This window comes from Aphis gossypii, chromosome 2, assembly GCF_020184175.1.
Source record: "Aphis gossypii isolate Hap1 chromosome 2, ASM2018417v2, whole genome shotgun sequence".
Lineage (NCBI taxonomy): Eukaryota > Metazoa > Arthropoda > Insecta > Hemiptera > Aphididae > Aphis > Aphis gossypii.
This window is the reverse complement of record NC_065531.1, coordinates 53,239,250-53,255,983: the sequence shown is the minus strand read 5'-3', so window position 1 is coordinate 53,255,983 and position 16,734 is coordinate 53,239,250. Positions and strand designations below refer to the sequence as shown.

General features: G+C 25.3%; 1 long non-coding RNA gene across 1 annotated transcript; it reads left to right on the top strand.

Moving 5' to 3' along the window:
• Positions 1–1,661: 1,661 nt before the first annotated feature.
• Positions 1,662–6,997, top strand: LOC126550168 (uncharacterized). Its single transcript, XR_007604209.1, has 3 exons — positions 1,662–1,772; positions 1,846–1,869; positions 6,846–6,997. It is a non-coding gene; the product is annotated as an uncharacterized LOC126550168 (long non-coding RNA).
• The last annotated feature ends 9,737 nt before the right edge of the window (positions 6,998–16,734 follow it).

Below are 16,734 nucleotides of genomic sequence, written 5' to 3'. Positions count from 1 at the left end.
GAGTTCAAAAGTTTGAATTCTCCGTGATTAATTTAAAGTGTGTTCAAGTAAGTTTGTTTGAAAAATATTATACGAACCCTCCATGGAAAGCTCTTATTAGTTATTACTTATTACTGTATATATACGTATACATAAATTAAGAAAGCTCCGCCACATCGTAATCAATTAATTAACTGTCTGTTTTGTTTATTTATTAAATTTATGACCATATTGTTATCTTCATTGTGTATGTAAATAATAATAATTTTTATTATTATATTACACAATAAATTTTCGTTTGGTGTGCTATTCAAAAACGGCTTTTTATATTTTTAATAATGAATAAATGTGTAGTTGAATAGGAACGGTTCAAACAATCGAAATGGTCCTGGACCGCTTCCAACACATAACTTCCAAAGAATTAATCTTTCAAACGTCTTTCTACTAAGAACTATAGAATTAAATTCGTGAATTTTTCACAAAGATATAACATAGCCAAGTATTACATATTTCAATATTTGACGTTGCGTCACGTCCACAGTGCACCCAACGTTAAACTATATGATCATTCTTGAGTATGATTGTATACTATGCATATCCAGTGTGGATTTGTGTATTGTTTCCAAACCAGAAAGAACTCGTGGTAATATATAGCCTTTTAGTATCATATTTTCTAGGCTACGAAATTGGAATTTGACTAATAAATAATTATAGTTAACTAATGTAAGGTTATGTAACTTATGGTTAACCGTTAGCTAAATTAATCTGTCCATAGTTTATTTAAAAACGATTCTAAGGCATTAGCGTTATGTCCAAGCAGATACATTATTTGTTTTTGATTTACGTGCTTGACGTTGGTATAGGAAATCTGTTATTATTAATGTCTAATAATTACTTCTATTGTTCAATATGTATGATTAAATTATCTCAGGTTGAACTATATATTATATAATATATATATATATATATATATATATATATATATATATATATATACGCTTGCACAATATTTTGAGTAAATATTTGTTTTACAGTGTATCTCGTGAAATCGATTTTTGATAATAATGATAATAATTAAATACAGTGTTAACAATTTGAAAATTTTCAATTATTTTAAGTTTAGATCTCATTACAAATTACAATACATTAAGATAACATTATATTACAGGTTAATTTAATCAGGATAACCAAATCAAACATAGATATTCATAATTGATAATAAATATTCAAATATTAATCGTAAAAAAGAATATCAAATACCAAAACATAATGACACAATTACATTCATAACCTTATAGGTAAAGTTATAGCCATTTCTAACAAAAATATTTACTTCATTAATACTATCTTAAAATGTCATTATAATAATATTAAAATTAATAATATTAAATGAAAGAAGATAAATATTAATAATTGAGTACTCGTAGTGCTTTCCATCAAAACACCAAAATAAATTAATATATTATACAATTCATTTGGCAATATCACACTAAAAAGAAAAATCAATATTTTTTGGCGATATTATATTATATTATAATGCAAAGAAAGCTACTTTTCCATTTCTTCTCTCAAAAAAAGAACATTTTCGATATACTGTGAAGTCCCTGAAACGTGTTTATTTTTTTAGTCAATAACTATAGATACTCAATAATTATAACAATCCGAATGTATTATATCATTATTATTTAGTAAACGAATGAACAATATGTGAAACGATCATCGATCGAATTCATCATACTTCTATATATAAGAAGATATTGTATAATAATATATAATAAATTTAATGTACCTAGGTATACATTTTTTCTTTTTCTTCTTCTTCTTCTTCTTCTTTTTTTTTTTATCAAAATGTTTAAATCGTTACAGGTCATTGGGCACACAAAAATGCAGGTAAATCAGTAAATGTATTATAATCCAAGTGGCTTTTATGTGTAATAAAAATACCTTTTACACGGTGTCTGAAACCACTCGAAAATTCACTGGACCATTATGTAACTCTTATTGTACTATTTGTGTCGAATGTATTATAAGGTACACCACACAATAATAATATCGAGTTCAAAAACACGTAGGTACGGTATTGAACACAGTTTTTGGTTAAATACGTAGTATTATTATATTTTTCTTTTCATTTTTATTTCGTTTGTTGGCCTCTAAACTCAAAAGACTAAACAAAATGTTTCGATATTATTGTCACAAACGATGGAAATTTATCTTCGGCCACGTGCTCCGAGAATAATAGCTAAAAATATTTTGCCTTATAAATTGAAAAGCCTTTAATTAAACCTAATTTAAAATTAATAAATGTATAACATTTTTTATGTACCTAATATTACTAATTACAGGTAGTTAACTTTTTTTTTTATTAAATATTTAAAACTATAACTATAACAAATACTAAATAGACATTTTTAATTTAAATTAATACAATAAATAATAATTTATTTTTGTGTGGATATGTACCTATTTTCTAAATTCCAATCAATAATATGTAACATAATCGGTAATCAGACGTAACTACATCATTCGCGTTGTCATAGTTATAAAATTAAGAGCTTATTATTACAAAATATATGATAAGCAATGTTTTAAAATATTGAGCTAAAGCAGTAAGTATCAGGTATATCTAACGATATCTTTTGGTTTACTTTTAAAATACCTATTGAAGAAATATTTTTTTCCATCGTAAAGACATATAGGCCATACTTATCGAAATCGTTCTTTGTAACAAATTATACATTATCACATAAAACACCTTAGTGACCACCTATAAAGTTGTTATAAATTATTATATTATATTTACATAATATTATTATGTACAGCTTTAACCAAGATTCACGATCGTTTTGCTTTCATTTATCTATTTTCCGTAAATAAATTGTTGTGATATTATTCACTATACGGTTGGTCGGACAAGACGTGTAAAATAGCATTACCTATTTTATATCGCAGCAATTACAGAGACGGGCTATTTTTGTTAATGGATTCCGATAATAATGTATCACTGATTTACATAAGAATCTCGCCCATTCGCCAGTGCGATTATTAACTAAAAGTGTTTTATTGATTTCGGTGGCTACGTCGGCCTGAAATGATAATATATTATAGCTTCCATCCGTGAATATTAATTACTGGTCTATTATAAATCGTACTTTGGTATATAATGGCACCCATTTGTTTAACGAGTTCGATATATCTACTCAAAAGGATCTTTCTCCTACTGGGCAACTACAGAAGCCTTCTCTTCCATCTTACAAAACCGCAGGAGGTGTAATATAAATTATAATACAATATATTTATACTATATTTTATAGTCAAACACTAAAATATATATAGATGTATGTAACTCCTCACCGAATTCAACACGGAATATTCTCTTATAATATTTCTTTGATAGCAATGTTATATTATACAATTATATTTTACATACATATTGTACACCAAATGAATTTCTTCAATATACCTACATCAATAGATGCATATGAATATCATAATAGTATTATACATCATAATATTAAGTTGTATATGCAATATGCATACAAAACTAAATGATTTTTATTTTTATAATAAGTAATTGGCTTGATAAATAATAGTGTCATACTGTAATAATATTATGTACTAAATAATAAAATTCCTTTAAAATAATTATTATAATTTAAGCACATTGTTATAAACAAATTGACTTATCATAAACATACTCATATATTAGAAAAAGATAATATATGTCTACTTTAGATATTCTTACTCTCTAAATGGTTTCAGAATCTTAAAAGAAATATAAAACGTTAGGATTTCATGGAATAGGTACCTTTAATTTTCCGAAAAAAAAATTATGATACTTATTTATCGTCTAAAAAGTCATCCATATATACTACATTACTTATAATAATCAAGGTTTGATAAAAAAAAAAAAAGTAATAGCACACATCGTTTTATAGTAATAATAAATTATTTACTTGCACGCACTACACTGACGTGATTTTCGTGAGGACCTAGACTGTTTTGTTTTTTAATTTTAAAATTACCATTTAGACTTTTTGAAATGAATGAAACGAAATACTTTAGTTTTTACTGTTGAGAGAATAAACGAGTTTAATACAATATGATAAATGACCAACGGTAACGCGATCGGTTTCAAGACGCACAGACGTTTCTTGATATTTTAATATACGATGGTTCTGTCTATAGTATACGTAGAAACAAAAATATTATACAATTATAATATTTAAATGTCACTATAGTGTTTACATTATTTTATAATAACGATTTTGGAAATTATATAAAAATTTAAAATCAGTTAAATAAAAATAAAACATTTTTAATGTATTTTAAATTTAAAGCTCGTAGAATTTTCAAAATAAATTGATAAACTTAATTTTTTCAACATGATTTTAGGCTTTGACATTGACCAAATAATAACTCTTCTATAAGTCATAAGTTTTAATATAAAAAATACATACAATATACTATTAAATATTTAAATATATAGATGAGATTTATTTAAAATAATCGACTTATCTATTAAATGTACATTATGATTCACTAAACATGCTTATCCCATTTTATCTTAAAAAAAGTTTATATTTATTCAACTATACGCTAAATAAATAAAATAAACTAAACTAAAACTATATATTTAACTCTGAATTCTGAATTTTCAATATGTATAAGTTATTTTAAGATCATATTTTCAGATACATAAATTTGTTTAACCACTATTTACTAAAAGACAAAATTTTAAGATATATATTATGTATATATATTTATATTGTGTAATATAAGATGGTTCAAAATACAAAATCATCTTTTTTTTTCAAAAATGAGCTATCCTATAATATTATTATGAATTATTAATTAGAATTTTTTTAAACATTTTTACGTATCTAAATCGATACTCGGATGTGTTGGATGTTTACGTTTTTAGTTATTAAACTTTATATACCTACTAAAGATTAATGATTATGGGTAGTCCTTAATTAAGGATTTATTATAAATATATAGAATATTTGTAATGATAAGTCTTGTTTCTACTTATTATAATATAAGTAGACCAATTTTTACAAAACATAACATTTTATTAAATAAATAATCAATGAATGTAATTTTTAAATCATCATATTATCTTTATTTCACAGTACAATAGAGTATAGTATATAATATTATACTCAATAACAATTAAAGATGTTTAATAACTCAAAAATAACTTATATAAATTTTTATTTATTTATCCATCAAAATTTAAAAAGCAAAAAGATCATTTCTTTAAGAATTTACAATAAAAAAAAAAAATGTTATTATTTAAAAAAAATATATATACTACCTACTATAACAATTTTTAAATTTAATTTAAGTAAATTATTATGTAAACATATAATATTATATTGTATAAGTATATGTATATAAGTTTAGATTATAGTCCTTAAGTACACTTAAGAATTTCAAAAGTCAACATTTATTTGAATAAATTCATTATTAAAGTTGAAAAGTGAAAGTAAGCATCCTAGACGTATAAACTTGTATATAGTATGTTTTGAAATTAAGTGTGTTTATTAATAATAAAAAATAGTCACTTGTCAAGTTAAAAAGTTAAAATTTTCTTGAAACATTTCAACTTATTAATGCTTAACCTTGAATAATATTATAATTTATAAGTTATAACCAATTTATGTTATATACACGTAGTTACTTATTATATTATGAGCTGTCTTTGCAGAGATTGTTGTCAGGTATATCATATACATGAGACTATGCCAGTATACTCATCGTGTATTTCATGAGTACTTATTTAAAACAAATATCGATCTCTACAATTTTACCTATATAACGTTGGAATTCAATAGGATACTTTTGAACGAACGCTTAATAATATTTAAATCTTAAGTGAGTATATTATATAAAAAAAAAACAAATTAAAAAGTAAAAATCGAAAGACGCGCTGCTTGATTAATCCGATTATGAATTCATGATATACGTATTATGTTATTTCGAACACCTACTCCGGTGTAATGATTATAAAATGCATCAATATTAAACGCAGTGTCATTATCATCGAGTCAAAGAGACGAATGTATACATGATGCATATAATTTTACAATAATTAAGTGCAAGCAACTACGTCCTACATCAAATAAAACGGTAAATGGAGTTTTAGTTTCGTCATTCGTTTTTTATTCACTATGCACACACTATAATATTTGTGGTTTATTTGTGTTTTATTATAAAATATTGTTTATAGCTACTTTTAGAAGATAATTTAAAGCGAACGCGTTTAATATTCGCGTTCAGGTTTTATAATATCAGTTCATTAGTTTTATTATTATTATTTTTTGTTCAGTTTTAATTAACGTAATTTGGAGTGCACGCGTCGTCGACTTTAATTAAACCGTAAAATCTGCCGGCGGTCACGGAGTCAGATGTCGTGGTCGGTGTACATCTACCTACAATATTATATTATTATAATAATACAGCAGGTACAGTAGATACACGCGTGACGATGTGCGTGCTGTGCACACTCTAATATACGCGTATACGGACGGCGCCAACAGTTAAATAATTCAACATGCTTAGGTATATGCTTATACTATTATATGGAATCACTATATATAAATGTATTATAATAGGTATATTATATGCATCGATGCTCGCGTGCATAGTGCTCCTTAGACTTAAACAGTCAAACGTACCTATTATTTTAACAGTATTATTGGTTTTGGTAAACATTGATAGTTGGATATAATAACGGTCTGGTCAGTAGCATCAGGTCGCATACATATAATAATAATATATTAACGTAAATATATTGCTGTGTACCTACAGGTGTCTCGCAATAATTATGAGTGTGTATTTTATTTCGTTATTTGTTTTAGATGCTGAGTGGACTGAGTGGAGTGGAAAGCGTTAGGAATGTTCCATCGCATAGTATACCTGTAGACGGCAATTAATCGGAAGAATGTGCGCCGTAGAGATTAAATGGAAGCAAAGGTACAATTTATTTTAAAAGCACTAAACCTAGTAATTACGGTATAAATGTATAATTTATAATTGTGCAGTCTGAAAACGATTATGGAGGTAAGAATGAACTATTGTTAAGTATAATATTAGAATATAGGTAGCTACGAGCTCGTATTATATTATTATTACATCCGATTATTCATAGAGAACATAGTAAATAACACTATAATAAAATATTATACATTATTGTGTTACAGATTTATAACTTTTATATCGGTTGAATATAGACAATAGGTAGTGTGTTTAGTTTACTGGTAAAATAATTAACACGAGACTATTAAACAAGTACTTTTTAAGGTATTTCCAGGTTGTGCACTCATGCATAATATACCATTTAAAATACAATTTACTATTTATTTTATTATATTATAACAATGGAATGAAAATTAAATTAAAATGCAAATATTAACACTGCAGCACCATACTACTACCACCAAACTAAATACATATTATAATTTATAAGCGTTTTTAAGTAGGTACCTAGGTAATTGAAGTGTAAATAAAATTAATTAAAAACCGATATCTCTGTCGATGAACATGGAATTACAGTAAAACTTTTTAATCCTTTTTGAACCAACGGAGCGATTATTCAAATATTTAAATGACTTAAGTAAAGTTTTATCAAAATGAATAGCTCTGCAGAATATTTGGCACGCATGTTTTGATTAGAAAATCAAAGAAGTATTAAGTACCACGGTACCTATTATATTTACTCACCTATTCAGTTGTATTTTGTTATAAGCACACTTACTTTTACTTTGTAATCATGATCAGTATAATTATGATATTATTTGATTAGGTATTTTTAGGAAATAATATCATCGAATATTGTTATAGCCTTTCAAAATTAGTAAGAAGCATAATAATTTTGGTATTGCATACAAATTAATGTTGATTAGCAATGATTAAAGTTTTCTTTTTTTATTTATAAAACTATTATTAACTATACATAGAGTAATATGCATTTTATAATCCAAATAAATACAAAACGTCAATATTCTCATCAGGTGCATATTGTTAATATTATTATAATCACACAAATATTTATTTAAAATATACTGAAATAGTAAGAACTATAATAAGTACTAATTATAAATATATATATATTTTTAACAAAATATGTGTTACTGGTCACATATGACGTATTAATAAATTTGTATGTTAGGGAACTTTTTGTTTTTAATAAATTAGTTTGTTCTCAATTTTCCGTTGAGATATTATATATTTATACTTTTTAAGTATTCTTGTTGTTTCCCTCAATGCAACTCGTTTCCCAGGGAACATTTTCAGTTACCATTATCTATAATCTTGTACAATTTTAACTAATATATCGTTTTAAGATTTCAATATTTAACATTTATGATACAAATAGTAATATAAATTTATTATTATTTTAAACACTAAAACAGTGAAAACTATATAAAAAATGGTGGATGAGCCTTTATTCTTACTTACTGCCTTTGTAGACGTCCTTGTGTGATGTTGATTTAAATAGGAGCTTCTTAACGGGTTGCTCATAGACACCTAAAGATAATCCATAAGCGCTTACTTGAGAGATCATAGAGTGGTTTTGATTTGTAATTCTTTCATTTTATTTCATAATAATATATAATATATATATTGATTTAGTTAATATTATTGGATAACTCGGTATATGAACTGTTGTAATTAAAATTTAATTTTATAATTATTCCTTAATTTTTTTTTTCTTAATTTGTTCTTTATAACATATATATTTTTTATTTAGTTTCTTTACCTATTCAAATGCAAAGGCGTGTGGATATGCATATTATCATTTTTTCTTGAATTGAAACGCTGTAATTAATATTATACATTAATTATTGATTAGGGATCAAAATAAATATCACACCAAAATTTTTAATCTAATTTGGTGTACTTTGATGTATTTACATTGACATTCAAAACCTGTATCCAAAGCAATAACATTTTTGATTCCAATCAACATTATACGTTTAATGTATATATATATTTTCATTTTTATTCTTGTGATTTTTTTTTTTTTTTTTGAGAAGGAGGGCAAGTATTGAAGTTCATGGTTATTTATTCTTGACATATAAGACAAGTTCCCATGTACCAGAAAAGGTAAGAGCATTTTATCGGATGACTGTAATAACAAAATAACGCAACACAAAAGAATGTGCTTTTACGTTTAAAACATATAATATTTTATGATAACATTACTTATCTATTGTATCAAGTACCTACCTATAAAATATAATATATAATTGAATAGTGACCCAAAACGCTAAAAGCTGTTTTAAAACTGACTACCGGGCAATTAACTGTATCATTTTTTTAATTTATTAAGCCACGCACGACGTTTTAACTTTAAATTGTGTTAACACTTGTCTTGTATGTGTAGAGAATTACTAGGTACATTTAAGTATTATTGAATATTTGATTCTTAATAACTACTATCGTAGTATAAGATTAAAACCTACTGTATAATAATAACACTTTGAACACCACTGATCATTAGACTTACAGATGAAAAACCGAATACGCGACCGGAGGGCTTATATATTTAAAATACAACTATATATTATACGCACGAGAAATCTACGTCATGCCGAGGTACATTCGTACAGTAGAATTTAGAAAATATGTTTTTAATATCCTGTTTTGTATAACAACCACAACGTTTATAGCTAGATATATATAATATTATTATAATGAAACAATAATTTATTTATTTATTATCTTATACGATTAGAAACCGATAAAAAGACGAGTTTAAATTAGATACGTTCATACCTTAATGTTTTTTTTTTGTGGAAAAATTCCAAGAACAAAATCAATTTTTATGGAAGTAATAAAATTGCAAAGCACTGTGCAAGCTGTAGACAGAAGAACCCAATTTTTTCACATAAAATAAACTCGATAATTTGTACATGACGTACTTAATAAATATATAAAACTTGTTCTTTTTTGCAACAGTTTGTATAATTGACGATAAAAATATATTTTATTAACGTATAATAAAAAAAAGCATATTTTGCATTGATATATTATTAAAATAAAAGATCAAATTAACATTTAGAATGATTACTTAAATTCATTTTGGAAACAAACATCATTGCTACTTCTATTTCAGCTATTTTATCATTATAAGTACACATAAAATATGTTGAATTTTTCTTAATAAATGTTATGATCAAATGATAATCAAAAAGCTGTTTAAAGCTTTATCGGGAATAAATTAAAAATAATAAAAACTTTAAGATTGTCTTTACTCTTTATAATAGCCTATATTGAACCCCTAATGTCGCGGGAATAAGCTGTAGACTGTGTCCTAACTCTTGTGTGAACGGTTATAAATATTATAAAATAGGTAATCAATGGTAGTACGCGAATCGTCTATATCCAAGGAATAGAATAAGCCTATTAAAATATTAACGCCTTTCGATTAAACTACTAAATTCCCTGCTGCAATCGTTAACATTTTTATTTATTTATGCATATGACACTTTTTCGGCTTATCAATAATTCAAGTAGTAGCGTTAACATTTGACTCTATATTTAATATTACTAAACACACGATTTTAATGTATTATTAATATTATAAATCATTATACATAAGTTCGACGTCCATATATCTCCTGTTAGATCAATCGACAGAGTTTTGACCGCTTTCGGATACGACACAGATAAGACGTCTACACTTAAATATTAAAATCAGTTTTATTATGGGGTGTACCCACACACATATCGAACCAGACGTGATAGTCCATGACTGTTACGACTGACGAAATACCCATCTTAAGATCGTTTGTCATCACGTTGTTCTTTTTATGAGTACCTAATCATATTATACTACTCATGTAATATAAATGTATGTATTAAACGTAAATTAGCAGTAATTTGGTATATTATATATTTTTTTTATTTTTTTGCCCTGTATGGATTAAAAAAAATTGATCTTTATACATACTATACTTGCTAACATTTTCTAACAATTATTATTATAAAATTATAATTTATATTATCAACTGATAAGTTAATAAAAATCTTGTTTATAGAAAATATATGAATATGAGCATATAACATCGCAAACATAAAGTACCTAAGTGATAACACAACATTCCGACTACAGAATATGTCATAAACTTTTTTTTTTGGACTTCATTAATTATCAAGTCATGATGGGTTATAAGTGTATTAAGTGTTTAGACCTTATTGTGTCGTCTACAGACCTATATTTGACAATCAAATTTTACATGGATATCTATATTCCAAATATTTTAAGGAGGTTCATTAATATTGGTAAACATAAAATTTTAAATATTATATTATATTTTTAACCTTTAGCGGAGATCCATACATATATTTTTCATTGCATTGAAACCCCCTCTCACATTTAAACATTGAACCTGGAAATGTTTTAAGAAAATCACAATATTTTGTGATGATTATGGCACTTCTCCACCAGATCTAACCGACTAGTCATCTGCGAAAAGTTCTTTTGTTATTGAAACCACTTTCGGTACAATATAATTCTTATAATCGGCAGGACCTCGAACATAACTACAGATAATATATAAAAATATTTGTGACCATATAACATCGTATCATAGCCGTGATTATATATTTATTGTTAATATATAAATTATTGTTTGATATTGATATGAGAGTTGATTATCATTAAAATTGTGTTGTTGGATATACGTATATAATATCTGTACCGAGTGTTCCGCCCCGTGGATAGTTATTTACAAATTACGGAGTTTATTCTTTGTCATAAAGTTATTTCGATTATATACAAAATGCTATAAAGTGTACATATACCTTATACCTACACAAGGTATTTATAAATTATCATAAATATACTTATAGATAATAAAAACAATTTTTTTTTCACATTAATATCATTTTTCTTATACCCAGAAAATATATTATATAATAATATTGTAACGTTGTTAAATGAATAACAATAATAATGATTATTAAACAACAACATTGGGCATGGTATTCTTTAGGTTTTCGTATCATACAGCCAATCAGAGCGCTACTGACTTACTATACCAATACTACTTGTCTATTGGTTATTATTATTATTGGATGCGTTTTAACCTATCTTAACTACTCGAGTCTCATGATTAAGTTCATCAGTCGTAGTTAGGATGCAGTGATCTATACTTTAAACCCCTCAAGACCATTCAAGGTACCGAGCCGTTGTCACATCTCATATACGTTGACATAATTAACTGATTGATCGTCGATTTTATGTACACATTCTGAGGTGGGTCGTAGGCGATTCCTCAACTATCCGCTTTAAACAATAAATTGTTTTAATATATTATAATGTATAATACATATACCTACGTTGAAATTAAAATTTTACACGAGAGACACAATACTTATTTTGTGTAACTTATTATGTTCCCTTTTCGAAATAAATGAAATAAAGACACGATATACAGTTAATATAAAAATGTTATAAAACATATAGGAATAAATGTGTAATTATGTATAGATATAATAAAATATAATAATGAATTTAAATTGATATTATCATATAATAGTGGTGTATAAAACTCAACAGCCAACATATTCCAATTATTAAATGAAGTAATGTTTATTTTTTATTTATGAGTATACTCTCATCACGTAGGAAATAACAAATAATAAATTAATGCAATATATGTTACGGTATTAAGTTTGTATATCGCGAATTGTTTGATGAATATTAAAAATCTATGAACTAAGAATTTTCCTTAGCAAAAACTAAACTAGAAAAAACTTTTACTGATTTCAGCTATATCTCATTTATTATATTTTATCAAATTACATTTTGGAAGAATCACTCTCATACTCAAAAACGCACATGACACATAACAAAAAAAGTTTCAGAAGTTACACATCGAGTGAAAAACTAAAGTTTTCTCGTGGGACGTTGTCACATTTAGTTTTCACTATAGCGATGTGGTATTAAATGAAAGCTTTTTGTGTTATTCGACGGCTGAATACGAAACAATTTTTATTAGATACATAAATGCTGCAGGTGCTAAACTGTGTACGAAATAACTTCACATAACAATTGTAACGTATTTGTAGGAAATAATTCAGGCTTATTTTTTCTCTCGTCAATCGTAATACGTGATCGTCTATAGTAAATCAGTAAACCCGCCTAAAACTTCATTGGCAGGTGAAAAACTTTAACCATAAAAACATAAAAACACTTCAATCTTTTAATAATTCCAACAACATCGTTTGAAGATTAAATATTCAATCTTTAAAATGTCATTTAATTGTATTTACTTTTTAAATGTATGCTCTTAAATTATTAGGTAAATTAATTTTATCTCCAATAATACATTATATTCATACGATTCGTTTTATTGTGCTTTGACGAGTCGTAATTTTTTAACTGAACATTTTTTAATATTTGCAAAGGCATCGCATTAATTTAGGAGCACGAAAATGGCCCGACAATATTGCCTTTTCTTAAAGTGTAGGTTATATTTTGTGATAAATAAATGCGCTCGTCCCATATAGGTACTTAACCTGAACACACGGAATCAACAGCCGACAAATAAAAAATTAATAATAAGTAATTCCAATGTTCTATCCGTTCTTTTTGTACGCAGGCACGTACCTATAAGAGGTAACGTGGGCTCATAATAATTATTATATTTATATAGGTATGCGTAGTAGTAGTTATCCATATATTTCGGTAAACGAGATCCGTTCCGGTGAAACGAGCATCAAAATCAATCACTTGGCAAATTGGACTGTTCTGTAAATGTCTGTGCCCAAACCATGATACAGGTCAATATTTTCGACCATATTATATTCTATTACATAGTATTATTCTTCCATCCGTTACGGTACGGTGCGGGCGGGTCAAAAGATGAAACGGAACGGAAAACCCGAAAAATTACAGATAATAAACCGTGTTTTTTTTTTTTTTATTATTATTATTATTTAGAGTCTCCTTGTGTGTTTGTCTTAAGAACCGTTTTGGTTTTCGGACAACATGGTCGTAAATTTCAAGATTTTATAGTGCGTATGTGTCCTAATCGTCGTATCGTCGTTGATCCCTTTCGCTATAAGTAGCAATAAAAATGCAGTTAAAACCCGATCCCGACGACAACCGTAATTATTTACGGCGAATTAAACTGCGATAATTTACGAGACGTTATTTGTTTATTTTACGTGTTTTTCGTTTGTTTTCTTATTTTTTGTCTGTTTTGACGTAAGTGTATACAAGAACCTTTAGTTTAAAAGATAAAAATCATTGTGAGGAATCTAAACAATATATATTAAATATGTAATATGTACGGTGCACATACCTTTTATACACATAATATAATAGATATTACCGATCGGTTATCATCGTAGTGACGTGTAATAAACTATAAGTCGACATGTTGCAAATCTTAAAAAATTATAGTTAAATCAATAAATAAATGTTATTATTTTAAGTACAGATTATTATTATCATTTTTTATACATAAGTTGTTTATATCTACAATATGTACATAATATTATTTATATTAACAACTCAGATTTAAATATATATTTAGTGTATGGGGAGTTACAGTATTTATCCTGAAACATGTATATTTTCTAAGACTTAATTAGATTTTTAAAAATACAATTTTACGTTACGGTTTTTTAAAATCAAACATTTTGTTTCGTTAAAATCAATTTTAGTCAAATTCAAGTATAATTTATATACGATTTAAAAAATAATAATTAAAATTATTTCTGGCATTATTGTTATTATTATTATTTATCATAAATACTGTTTATACTTAGATACGTTAAATAAATTTTAAATAATAAATCGTTAGTACGGTATTTTAATACACGGCGAGTAAAGTTGAATAATAATTGGCCTTTGTTAATTGATTATTCACATTCCATAGTTATACAGACCATAGTTAGTTTGTTAATTGTTTACATAGTAGAATATATTATTTTATTATAGTTAAAATATTCAAATTATGCTTTTATTTTTAATGATCAATTCTTCAGAATAATATTCTATCATCATTCCACAGTACCATTCATTGGAAGTAACTAGTATCGTGTATATTTACCTAGTTAAGTATATAAATATCGTATTGAACAGTTTTTTTTTTTGTGATTATATACGATTAATGAATAAATAATGATCAATTAAATAAAAACAAACCTTTCTTCACACGTATAATATACATTTTATACTACTAAACCTCATATACTCAAGACACAAGTACATGTTTATCCATTAACTAGATTTTTTTTTTTAATTATTTATACTTTGAAAAATATTGTATTATTAAACTGTACCTATGTGCTTTTAAAATAAAATATTATGGTGATGATAGTGATTATAAAATAATTTAAAATAATATTAATGTATTAATAACGCTTTATAATTGTATTAACAAATACATTAAAAACTGTTTCCTCCGTAGAACTGTGGTATTCCGTGTCAAACACATTCACAATATTATAAGCGGTTGTTAAATTACTTAATTTTTTTTTAAAATTTTTAAATTTTGTTTATAATTTTTATTATTAAATTATAAGTTTTTAACATTTTATTTTATTAAATAATATTAAAAAAATATTCACTAATTTATAAATTAGATAATTTTATATTTAAGTTTAGTTTTAAAATCCATACATTTCATTATACTTTAAAACACTTACAATTTTTATCGGATGCTATAGAATATTATAGAAAATATTATGGTTTAAATTTTACATTTTAAATATAAATTATATAAATAAATACGATAATTTATTTAAATACCTGCATTAATTATATTTTATGTTTAATATTATATGTAATTAAAACGTTAACTTAACTAAAATACTATACCTAATATAACTATATAGATATGTTTTCATACTCTTTAGGATTTTTTTTTAAATTATAACTATTTTCATTATTATTTTAATTTCAGTCTTAGGTGATTTTAATTTCAAGATTTTCAAAGAACATTCAAATAATCCTATTTAACGAATGTATAGTACTCGTATAGTGTTTAAGTAAGTAATTTTTCAATTATAGCTAAGTAGCTACGCCATTTAAAATAAAAACATTTCTGGTAAATATTATGTATAATTTTTTTTTTGAAAAAATGTAATTTTATTTAAGCTGTTATTTTACTCTCGTCCATGATAATATTTTACTGTCAACCCGTCTGCATATATTATAAACTATGTCTGTTATATTAATAGATTAATGATGTCTGATACTGAAACAATCATGATAGACACGTCAATTACAATTTTTTTACTAACAATAAATTACATATTATATAGTGGGGTCTAATTAGTTATAATAAATATAATAAAAATGATAAATAGTTATCTAGTTAGTTAATTAGTTATATGAAAAAGATACCAAAGATATATTTTGAAACTAAAAATGATTCCTAAAAATGTAAAACATCTCATAATTCCATTGAATTTATAGATTTGTATAAGCATTTATAAAATTCATATTAAACCATTTTATATCTGCTGATGTATATATTTTAAAACAATATAACTTATATAATGTATACTGTAGACCGTATGAATAGTTGTAAGTCAATATTAAATTCTATAAATGAATAGATTATCTCTTACTGGAACAATTCTATTGTACCAATGTTTAAGCTTCTTGAACTCGTAGCAGTAGCCGAACCCGAGGTATATGATTTAAAATGAGCTTGTTAGTTAAATATTCATGAGGCAAGCTCTTCGGAAATATTTCAATTATAATATGAATTTAATTATGAA